This window comes from Thunnus albacares, chromosome 8 (genome assembly GCF_914725855.1).
Source record: "Thunnus albacares chromosome 8, fThuAlb1.1, whole genome shotgun sequence".
Taxonomy (NCBI): domain Eukaryota; kingdom Metazoa; phylum Chordata; class Actinopteri; order Scombriformes; family Scombridae; genus Thunnus; species Thunnus albacares.
In genome coordinates, this window is record NC_058113.1 from 11,177,573 (window position 1) to 11,190,158 (window position 12,586).

Here is a 12,586-nt window from a genome sequence, read left to right on the forward strand (position 1 = left end):
TGGCGCAAAACACAAGAGATCTTTTATGTTATTATGAGAAGTGTAAAAATATTTCAGCTCATCATGAAACTGTGGCGGGCCGCTACAGTCTAGGTAATTAATGGGAAACTGCCACATTTGTAATGCCAATCAACAGACGGCAAACAGATGTATTAAACAATTTGACAGGCCTAATATGAACTCTGAAAAAGATACACAATCATGAAAGTAGAACTGAAATATTTCTGACATTCACTGGCTGCTGTGCAACACAGTATAGCTTTACTGAAATATAAACCTGTTGAACGCCTCTCTGGATGATGATGTCTCAATGTGTTGAGAAAAAAGATTTTTCAACTCAGTTGCCAACATGTAACAAATAAGGCATTCCCTCTTCATCTTTCATCTGAGAACCATTGCCAACACAACAGCCAAGTGCCACAAATTTCTGCTAGTTACTGCAATTTTGTGCATCCTCTGGGATAAACTGCAGTACTTTTCCCCTTCCCCATCATCATTAGTACTGCTGCCACCCTGTAATCTCTCTTTCTGTCACTGAGGCAATGGGGCTTCTCTCTCCTCTGTGTTGTCGTAATTGTGAGGTAATCATCTTTTCCCTCTTGAGAGCTAAAAGACTGTGTTTACACTTCGTTTTTGGCGGCTCAACTTGGCGAGACACTAATTTACTCTCTCAGCGGCAGAATGAAGCAGCTCTTCTCATTACTTCACACTGGCTTTGCACTCTCAGGCATTCTTTTCCCAGTGCATTTGAGGCTGGTTGTCATCAGCAGGTTGGATAAACTCAATTTTCTCTCTTTTTTTTCCCTCAATGGTTGCCTCACCCAAATTACAAAATAATGCTTTCTCACTTACCTCAAGTGGTATGTATCCATCCATGGTTTTAGTCATCCAAGTTTTGACATTGTGGTCTCTGAGGTTTTTGCTTACCACGAAGGTAAATGGAATTTTTGTGAAATTTGAGAATTTAAAACATTGGCAGCAACATCTGTTTCCAGAAATAATATCTGGATTAATGTCTGGATTACTTTGGTTAATCTATAGCACACTTTTTGTGTTCAAGAAATAATACCTGTGAAATTGTTGACAGGAAAGAAATTTTGCTATTGAATTTTTCTGTAATTTTTCCAATCATGTGATAACCTCAAAAGAAATTAAATTCACCTCTATTGTATTATGTTGAGACCCTTACAGACAGATATTTCAAAACCTGAGAATATGAAACCCAATCTACTAGAGGAAAGTTAGAAAATATCTCCTCTGGTAATCCAAGTCTGGTTTATTTTTTTTGCCAAGGCTGCTGATTTAGCGTCCTTTGAAAAGGGTTTCAGTTTGGTCTCAAGGTCAGTGGATCTCCTTTTTGAAAGCTTTGACTTTGGGGCAAAAGCTGTATTTTGATTCGCTGCACAGGGTTTTGTGACATTTAGTGGGGGCAGTTAAAATAATCCAAGCTGGCTTTGCAGTGCCATCACCTCCATTGTACCCTCCAAACCCTTTCAGCCTGACCCCATCCAACCCCCCTGAGATATTCGGCTTTTGCTTCATCCCCTGCTGGGTCCTTGATCATAACTGTCACATTCACACAAACACACTCATGGCCACACTCACACTTAGAGTCCAAAAGTGCAAAGGTCCACTGAGATGGAAACGGCCAACATGTTTAAACACAGCTTTAACTCTCTAGCAGTTTTCTCATATGAACTCCAGACAATGTCCGGAGAATCGGGTCAAAACTTTGTCTGGAGCTGCTCTTTGACACATGTAGCACACAACAAGAGATTGTCTGTGTCAGACATGTTCTCACCTACTGGAAATACTCGTTTGGTTGAGGTAAGGTGCCTGGGTAGAGCATGCAGGAGGTAAAACATGCCACAAAAAGTACACGTAGCTGGTTCATAATTTGGTCATAAGCAACAGAGTCTCCGGCTGTTCCTTGAATTTGTCTGACAATTTCGGTGTCGGTCCTTACCAACAGAGGTTCCTGAATCTCATCATCTCTCCAGTTAGACATTTTTGTTGGCGTTTGCGTGTAAATGACCCTTCTTCTTCACCCTCGGGTGTTTGTATTTTTCAGTTTCATGCCAGTAGCATTATAGAAACATCATCGACACACCCACTCGCTGTGAATTCTCTGGAAAATTACCTGCTGTATTCACACATGGGCTCAATCAGACATTACACTGACTTTCTGCTAAGGAGCTGGCAGGTTAAAGTCTGTTTAATGTCCGGTCCAACTAATTCAGACATTTGCCTTCTCACATGCAGCTCCTCTGGGTAATATTCTGATAACTTCGGGGTTGCAATGCATGTGTGAAAGGGGCTTCTGTCTACTTTTTTCTTTCCCCCACTACTCTCTAGCAGTCTCTCTCCCCTGAAACACTTGCATAAGGCAGTCCCCTGGTATGTCCTAAAAAAAGCCTGTACACATTCACACATGCAAACACTCCCGCACATGGTCCTGCACTTCTGTTGTTGCATTACCCTTCAGATTTTGTCCCAAATCACACCCACACCAAACACAAAATGCTCCAAAACAGACTTCTCAATCCTGGCAGATCCTGGCCTCAGCAGTCAGGCTTTATCTAAATCCCTCTCTCGGCATGATGGATATTGGATCAGATCAGACACAGCCCACAAGTCCATTTGATGGTGAATTGATAGCAAACTCAGTTGAGAACATCCCATATTCTGAACTAAGAGAGACATTACAAATCCCCCTTCTCCCTGTCATGGCTATTGTCATGGTTGCTTCGCCATTAAAGGGAGGCGGCTGTCTGTGAGTTGACAGGGTTTTTCACCCTGGTAAAACAAAATAGAACAATTGATATTTGAAAAAGCAGTCCACATGCTGCTGCATTCACAGAACTCACACAGGCATACGGATGTACGTTCATTTAATTTCACCCTGCTTTTCCCTTCCTCATTTTTGCTGATTACATTTCCATCTGTATTCTGCTCTCTCCCATGTTTTCATCTTCTTTGCCTCTGTTATTCTCCTCTTTCCCTACATCCCACGCCACCCTTCATCACTCTCCCTCTTCCTCCGCCCCCCCCCCTCCATTCCCATCCATTCATCACTCTCTCCTTTCCCATCTCCCTCTGCCTCACCCTCCATCTCTCTGTCATTCAATCCTTCTCTCCTCTCCTCCATCACTATCTGCCTCCTCACATCCTTCTATCTCTTCCTTCATCCGTCCCTGTTTGGCCCGGGAACAGAGACATTCCTGACCTGGACTTATCTCTCGTGCAGAGCAGTCACTGTAACAGCAGCACCAGCTAGGCTCTGTCTCCAACAGAAGTCAGCTATTGGCTGTTTCACAGCATTCCTTCAGGCTCAGGGACCTCTCAGATTAATCTGCTCAACTTCCACCTTTGTTCCGAATGGGACACACTTACTGGCCATCCAGGGACTTGTATAGTTAATTCATGCATGCACTCATTCATTCAGTCGATCATTTACCAGAGCCATGTTGTTGTTTGATAGCTGGACCAAAGATTTGTGAGTTTGCTAGCCAAGGGTACAAAGGAGTGTGATACAGTGAAATAAATATTGGTCTAGATCTAAGGAGATGTTATATTACACAGACCAATAGCCTGCTTGGAAGCACGGTATAATAAATTTATATTCCTCCCAATCACCATCAGCTATTGCCAGGGAAGGAAGTCTCTCCCTGATTGCTGCAGTCAAACAGTTTGACCCGAATTGTCCGATCAGACATCTTTATGTTGCCTGAGTTTACAAGTCAGGCCTGACATTCCAGCGCTAATGGCTGTTCCATTAACAACAGTCATTTCATTATCTCTAAGACTCCCCTGTTCTGGTTTATGGTATCCGGAGAGCACTTCAAAGCATCCTTTTCATCAACCTCATCAGGCTGATGGATGGTTGATTAGGGATGTGGGCAATGCTTCCTGCAAACTCCTAAAGGATTCAGTGAAATGCAGCAGCCCCTTTTATGATATCAACATTTTCTGGATGCATGTTGATAAATCGGCACGTTATGGTCAGCGTGTATTTGTGTGATGAGCGTGCTAGAGCTGACCGTAGGGTGTGTATGACTCAATTTTGAGGGTTAGTTATAGAGATGAGGTTGTTGCTTACTGATTCCCTTGGTGAGAGAGGGCTTAAGATGGATGGAGACCGAGTAAAGGAACAAGAAAAAAGAAGAGTGATAGAAAATTCAAAGCATAGTAATTAGGTGAATTAACCTGGGGTCATGTAGAACCATGGTGGAGCTTGAGACCCCCCTCTGTGTGCCTGTAAATGTTTTATAAAGCTGTCTTTGAACTCGTTAACAGAAGGAGATGAGTGAGCTCTGTGTGCCTTGAGGAAATGGGTACAGGCTTTGTTTTCCAAACAGCCATTTTGGTCCTACCATTATTTTTGCTCCATTGACTCAGGGTGGGGCAGATAGTGTTCCTTAAAACTCCATTAAGCAGCAATGTCAATGCTTGCACTGTTGGTAAAGTGTCCTCTTCTCTCAGGAAGTGCAACAACCATGACTTTTCGTCTGTTTAATAGGTGTACTAAAAACAATAATTAGTCCACTTAATGCATCTCATTGTCACGAATAGGGCCAATAGAAATAAACATTACGCCTGTGTTCAGTTGCATCAGATTTTTCTTTTCCTGTCTAATCAGACAACACATTTTCTACATTAAACATGAATTATCAACAATAATTACAATTAAAAATAAAACGTCAATTAAAAAACATCATGTATTCTCCATAATCTCTACCTAGTATTTTGAAGCTTCATTTGCCTCTCATTCAGATTACCTCACAAAAACCATGACTTGACTATATACTGACCACAGGAAATGTCTTCACGAGTGGATGACTTGTAGCAATTTCTATGTGGAAAGACAAGACAGAAGTTGAGGACAAGCACTCTCATCGTTGAGGTGTCGTGACACAGCCAAGCTTGTGTGACAGTGTATATGTGTATTTTTTACCAACACTATTATACGAAAGTACAGTCTATATTTTCAATTAGATTTTAGTTTTCCTTGTAGCTCTGCTGACATCCACTTTGTTTTTGTCCCAGTAGCATGTCCCTATCCCTGCTTAAGGCAACATTAGCCAGCTCCATTGCTTCAAAAAAGTTTCTCATCCATCATGGCTGCAGGTAAAACAGTCAGGATTAACTATGTCATTAAGTACAAGATAGTGCAGTGAATCTCATTCATAATAGTGTTGGCCATTAATCTCTAATGCTCCCATCCTGAGGCCACTGGAGTATTTTAAACTCCATAACTTTAGGCAAGGCAGTGTAATGTAGGGCTGCACGATATGACCAAAAAGTAAAATTGCTTTTTTTTTTTTTTCAAGCTCAAGGACAATCCACGATTTTCAAACGTAGGACGACTAAAACATGATTGAATCATCATTTTTAGGACTCAATGTGCAAGACAGCTGAGAAAGAATAATAATAGACCTGCACCACCTGCAAGGCTTCCATCAATATGACTATTCAAAAAATATAGATTCACGTCAGCACTATAAACAGTCACAGTTTACTGGACTGTTGTGACTCAAGATATTTAATGTAGCCAGCTATCATCTGTGTCACTTTTTGACCAAAAATAAACTTTTGTGCACAAATTAATGAAACTAAATTGATATATCACCCAGTGCTAGTGTCATGCTAGTCAGTTATCCTGGCCACTACACTGCACTGTATCCACATTTCTTGCAGTTCTTAAGTATTGACTGCATTACCTTGCCCATATCACAGTGTAATATGAATCCACACATAACACAGCACACACACACACAATAAGCTTTCTGTGAGGGCTATCTTGTAGCAGGATTGGTGTACCAGATCCCTACAAGCTCAATAAAACCCCTGCTAATGTCTGACGTTTCCTCATTCCTCAGGGATCACTTTCTACAGAGGTCTAATTCACTCTCCCTGTACCAGAGGCTAGCCCGCTTTCTAATATCTATCTTGATGGTTAATTATCCCCATGTAACATGAGTATGAGGGGCACTCATTAACCCCTCATTACAAGCAGCTGCTTGATTGCCTCATGGAGGTTAAACTGTCATGTAATGACTGCTGTCATGCCTGTAAACACCATGCATATATCTTTGTTTCTACACGCAGGTCTGATGCAAGTCTTCCCACAAATAGAGTGTATTTTGTATTTATTCCAAATTTGTGTGTTTTGTGTTTGTAAGTATAGCCTGTTAGTTTTTCCTCGCTGGGTCTGTCAATGTGTGTTGTACATATCACTTCCTGGTGTGCGATCTTTTCAGGGGAAACAAAGAAGCTAAGTCTACGAGGGTCTGGCAGTGTCTTGAACCATTGAAGTTTCTCAACTTCAATGGTTGACAAGTCTTTATGTGTGTGTTTGCGTTGCGTGTGACATTCTTGCTTCGGGTGGCTCTGGCTGCGCGGGGCTTGGATACAGCGTGTGGTTGTCAACTGCTGTTTTTTCTTTTTTCCCTTTCTCATGTGATGACGCTCACTTTCACTCGCCGTCTTTCAGGATGAAATTTCTCTGGCTTGAACTCATAGTCCTGGCAACAGCCAACTGCCCATCAACTTTGCTCAACTGTGACAAAAAACAGGAAGCAGAAAATAAGATATGAAGTCTGTACGGGATAGGAGAGGAGTGAGAGAGCAGGGTTGTACTAGAGCTGCCTTCATTTACCCCTCTGAAGTTAGAGAATTCTCTGTTGTTGAGGATTTGACAAAGATGAGTGATGGCTACACAATGAGCTGTGACAGTGTATATTAAAGAATAGAGCCTATGCATTTTTTCTTTATGGATTGATTATTCATTTGAAGGAACGATGTTTAACTCAACTAAACCACTGGCTGCTGTGTGAGTTGCTTTTTGTCTTCATCCTTGTTCATCTTTGATGATGATTGACAGTATGGGGTCCGTTTACATGCTCTTCTCTGGTTAGTTATACATCAGCTTATGATCTTGGCCTTGCTTTCATAGGATCATTGTTAGATTATAATAACTAAAATGAATACATTATTGTTACAATAGAGTTTTTAGTTACACTGACATTGTTTGATTTTACCATTGTTAAGGCATTAGTGTGAATCCATCCTCTGTTAGCTGTTGTCTCATTTCAAAAAGGAAATGCTATTTTGAATGTTTTTATTTATTATTTTCATTTATTTTTGATGTTAAGGGTCAGGACAGAGAGTGTTAAATGTTGCAAAGTAGAACATTGCAGCTAACTGGGCCTTTGAAAATATTACAACATACTGAAGATATGCATTATTCCTTCAAGATTCATAAAAATGATATGATTTATTTCTATGGCATTGTGTGTAGTGGAAGAACAAACAAATATGCATTAATTAAAGGAGATGGATCCACATGCTGCCCTGAGACAGAAGATAGTTTGCGGGAACCCACATGAGCACGTTGACTTGTCATAGAGCAGCTCTAGCAGCGCTTCATTTGACTGCGGTTCTCTCTGAGTCGTAATGTTGCAAATGTGTGTGGTCTCTTACATAGAATATGGGAGACAAACACTTGGGCTGTTTTTCTGAGTCTCCTCAGGCACTTGACAGAGTGTGCCATGTGCTTCTTTTTCATACCATCTATTCTTGTTGCTAGGAGACTGGTTGATCGTTTTTCTTGACCCAGCTCACTTCCTGTTATTCTTTTCAGTTTTCTGTGAATCATACTGTGTTCCTTTTCTGCAATTGATAAATGATATTTAATTACATCCATGAATGAACATGTTTGTATAAAGATAGCACAACAGTTTATCTCCCACAGAATTCAAAAAACAAAAGGTAGATGGTTTATTATTTCACTGCCGGGTGCTTTCCATTCTCTCTTTTTCCCAAGAGATCTTGAAAATTGAGACATGTACCAGGACCAGTGTATGAAATTCCTACCAAGGCGATTCACTTCACTCATTTCTCTGGCATTAAATCTCAATGCTAAAGCAATACCAGGATGTGTAGCCCTTTTACAGACTTTGCTAATGGATCTCAGTGTTGCATCTTAATGTCTGATGTTTACTCCTTATTTTATATACAGTACCAGTTAAAAGTTAAATGATCAGGTGATGCATAACTTTTGGCACATTTTTCTGGAAAGAAGTGACCCATGGCCAATCATAATTTCCAAACCTTACTATAGACCCCTGACTTATTAAGAGTTAATAGTTAGTTTCTCTTGTTTGCCATTGAGCTATATATGTATACTACATATGTATACTGTATATGTACGTATAACGTTTCTTTGCTCTTACATCATACCCACAACTTCCAGACAGTGTTTCCAGTCAAGACAGTACAGACAGGATTTCTTTCTCACAGTTGAACCGAAGCTAATCACTGAAGTGTGATTATTCTTCTAAAACACACTGAGGACTTTCACGTTCTTTTTTCTTATATCCATAACTCACATAACTAACTCTCTCTCTCTCTCTCTCTCTCACACACACACACACACAGAGCTGTCATATGAAACAGCTGTGATTTCTAAAAGAAGGTAGTTTGTAACCGACAGTAACTGGATAGTAAGGAAACCTCAATAGTGTGGTTGGTCTGATTGAACAGTTGGTTGAGGTTAAATCCCCGGTGAACGTGTCTGTTTCCACCGCATGCATTCTCTGAGGCTGAAGCTTTGTACACAGCTCTACAGTAGGATACTAGGGGTGAGACCAAAAATCAATATTGCAACATACTGCAATATTTCCACTTGCGATACATTATTGATGCACTGGTGCCAAGTATCAATACGCTTTTTTTTTTTAAAAAAAACATAGGATGGCTCAGAGCACCACTACCCTCCTCCTCCTCCTCCTTATGGAGTCCCTGAACAGACTGGTGACAGTCAGATGGACAGCAGTTGTAGGTGACAGTGAAGAAATGCAAGCAAAATAACCAGCCATGAGCCAGAGCTTTCCATAAGCACCAAACAGCCAGCAGCCGGCTACTCTAATAGATTAAACTGGCTACTTTATTAGATTAATAAAATGATTTTCATCAACAAGTTGTGATTCACTTCGTGTTTTCATTTACTACCACTATCCTCAGCTTCAAAACAATGCGAGCATGATAAAAGAGAAACGTGCCTATCTGTCTGTATCAGTCCCGCCCCCACATGCTCTATATGAATGTGTGTGCGTGTGCTCAGCTGAGACCTTGTTTCTTGCCGTGTAGAGAGCAGAGATTGATGAAAACACACATTAAGAATTGCATTGATCGCATTGACGGGACATCCTCATTAGACGGGCTACTTAGAAAAACACTGGTGGCAGCGACTTGACAATTGTGCAGTAAGTGTTTAAAAAGTCCACTGAAAGCACTGCATTTTCTATATATGCCACACAGACGTTTATGGGCTTAATGAATGAAGGAATGGTTTTTATTTACATTGTGCTTTTTACAGCAGATCCATCTCTTGTCAAAGTAATTCACTGTAATTTTACAGTTGAAAATGTCCTAAAACACTTTTGTATTTTTTGCCATTGACCAAATATGCAAACTAATGTCAGATACCCCAAATCATGTTTTTAAAATAAAATATGATGTAATGGAACTTCCTGCAGTAGTATGTAATATGATCAAATATATCTGTATATATAGTATAAGTATATATCCATGGTTTTCATTTCTGGTTATCCTGTCATTTAGTAATTTTCTCCTTCTTTGTGTGTAACAAAGTAAATGTTCATTCTTAAATCATACCTGCTTACTGCCCGTAGGTGTAGAGTATATCAATAGAGAGGAAAAGGGAGAAAAAAGATGCCACCCAACAGGAAGCTAGAGTGTAGAGGAAATCAACAGACCGACAGGCTTCTTAAAGAAGAAAATTGCCAGTCTGTCGATCAAGTATATTAGAATGAATACATTGCCAATTAAAGTTTTGATTTGGTTTTAATTTTAACTACTGTGAAGAATATATCAATTTAGGACTGATGCCATGTTAAATGGAAATGTGTAATATTTTTATGTGATTTAGTTTTAGATCCCCTATAATTTGCTACATGAATTAGACAAATGTGTTTTTGTTTTATAGAGCAGGTACATAAACTAGATGGCATTGGATTTAACACATGTTCTCCCTTAAAATAATCTTACTTATTTTCATTAATAAGAGTGCATATATGTTTCTAGTAAAACAATACATAAACCATCATTGTGGCATGTCTTGATAAACCTTAGAGTCAAGGTGTCCCCCAGACACTCCATGTCCTTGTGGAATTCCCTGCATGAGCAGCTGCTGTCAGACTCTCTGTGTCTGCGCTGGAAACACAGCTGCAGCTTTGACAGTCACTAGAAGCACATTCATGGCCCTTTGTAAAAGTTCCTGTGTGGTACCTGTGTTGTGGCTGAGCTGGCAGCTCTACTACCGGAGGCTCTCCTGTGTGTGTGTGTGTGTGTGTGTGTGTGTCAGCACGTATCGTCACTTATCAGCCCTGAATATCTTGTAAAGCTCTGAATATAGGACAGTTAGTTATCAGCAGGTCGTGTGTTGTGTTTGCTGCCACAGAAAAGGAGTAAATCTTTGGGTTATTTGCACGACGTCGCCTCTCTGTTGTCTCTTATCAGACTTTTTAACACTACCAGCAGCTCTGTGTGAGGCACAAACTGAATGTTACAGTTATCAGTGTTGTGACATTTATACTAACTGAGGCTACAGTTATCAGTGTGCTGATATTTATACTTGGCTACATTTCTTTTCAGTGAAACTAATGTACTGTTAATAAGCTTTGTACATTATCTGACTATTTCCTGCTCTTTGAAATATTTTTTTCCTTTTTTCTTCAGTTACAGATATCATGTATTGTAGATTATTTGTGATATATTGTGCATTGCCAAATGGCCTTTGTTGTGATATATAGTTATCTTTGGAAGAATATTGTGATGGTATTGTATCATGAGTTCATCTGTGATTCTCACCCCTATAGGATACACTGGGTAGTACGGTAGTATCATTTCAAATTAGATTATCAATCAAGGATTTTAAGCCAACTGTGATCTTTATCACAGTATTTATTCTAGTATTTTGAATGATGTCATAATAGAGAGGTGGAGAAGAAGACATATTCAAGTTCATTACTGCAATGGTATAACGGTGTGACTGTTCAGTGATGACCAGTCTGCTACAGTGCTGCTCCCCAGTAACCATCTGCATGTTTGAACACTGAAAATATAGAACATGGCAGCATTTAGTACCTCATATTATGTAGGATTAATAGCTCATGTTTCTGAGAGATGCAGGACAAACTAAAAAAATCTATCCCATCTGTCCTGTTTTGTTTAGTTTTTTTCTTTACAATAACACCAATATGCTTAACACCTACATGTGCGTGCGCTCGAAAATCTGCATAAAATAAAACTTAAAATGCACACCAAGACAGGATTTGGTTCATGAAAGAGATGTTTTTGGAACACTCATCCTGAACGTCTCGCTGATATGCGGTAGCATACTGTGAGACCGCTCCGCCCCACATGCAGCCATCTGGAAGAGAAGAGAAGAATAGAGGTATGCAGGGAGAGGAACATCTGGTCTTTTCTGAGTTTGCACTGACAGGAAATGTGATAGATGGGAGATTTACACCCAGCCAGGCCCAGATATGGACCTATACTTTTGTTTTTATGGGCCTGCGAAATGGTCAGTGGTTACGTGCCTCTGGCTGGATTATTTGTTTGTCATGCTTAATGATAGCCCATCATATCCGTGATGGAGACAGACAGATGAATCAGATCAAAGCTACCTATCCTGTGGTGCCATAGCCTGCCAACCAGAATGTGGATTTCTATTTGCATTATAGTGTATTACTATAGATGATATCAAGCTTAACTGTAGCTTTTATGCTTTTTGTATCCGTTAATCTTCTCTTAACTCAACTGTAGTGACTCTTAATTGTAAATGGTGTGTGTAGTCTAAAGTGGGATTAGACAGATAGATGTTGCATCATCACCAAAGTTGATTTAACAGCACTCATTTGATTTGTGTGTAACAGTTATTGCAATGCACAATGCCCAGCAGAATAAAAACAAAATATTATTTATAAATCTGAATGGTTTCATCCACTGTCAAATATATTTGTTTATTTAACATTGCTTACACTTATAACCCAACAAAATATCTATATGTATTTCCAAACTGCAACAAGTAAAGTGAAATTTGTCAGTGCATGTATAAAACATTTTGCTTGGTTATTCTCTTTTTCTCTCTTTGCCACAACACTTTTATGTTAACTAGCGGTGTTTCAATGTGTCAGCGTTATTTCACTCAGTCCAATCATGCATATTCACCATTCATTTAAAAGCTACTGAGAACTTGGTTTCCAGCTGGCTTGGCATCATTTGTTTTGTTTTTTTTGTTGAATAAAAGAGGGTAAAGATAGAACCTCTTGTTAGCAGATGCATTCAGAAATCCTTTGCTTGACATTTGGCAGGCACTCATTAGCAGAAAACAAAACCCAGCAGATTTTAATATGGAGTATGGAAATATGTGAGAATGATCACAGCTCTGTAGTTCACTCATGCTTTTCAGCGAATGTTGAATGCATTTTCAAGAGCGTTCAGAAAATAAGACCAGGGAATCAGCTGTATTTACTGCTTATAGTTCAGCTGCTGTTTAATG

The 12,586-nt window shown here is 39.7% G+C and overlaps 1 protein-coding gene across 1 annotated transcript in view; it reads left to right on the forward strand.

The window, feature by feature from the left end:
* The window catches only part of LOC122987041 (exostosin-1a-like), a 41,176-nt gene that overhangs the window by 15,169 nt on the left and 13,421 nt on the right, over window positions 1–12,586 (forward strand). The window lies entirely within an intron of this gene.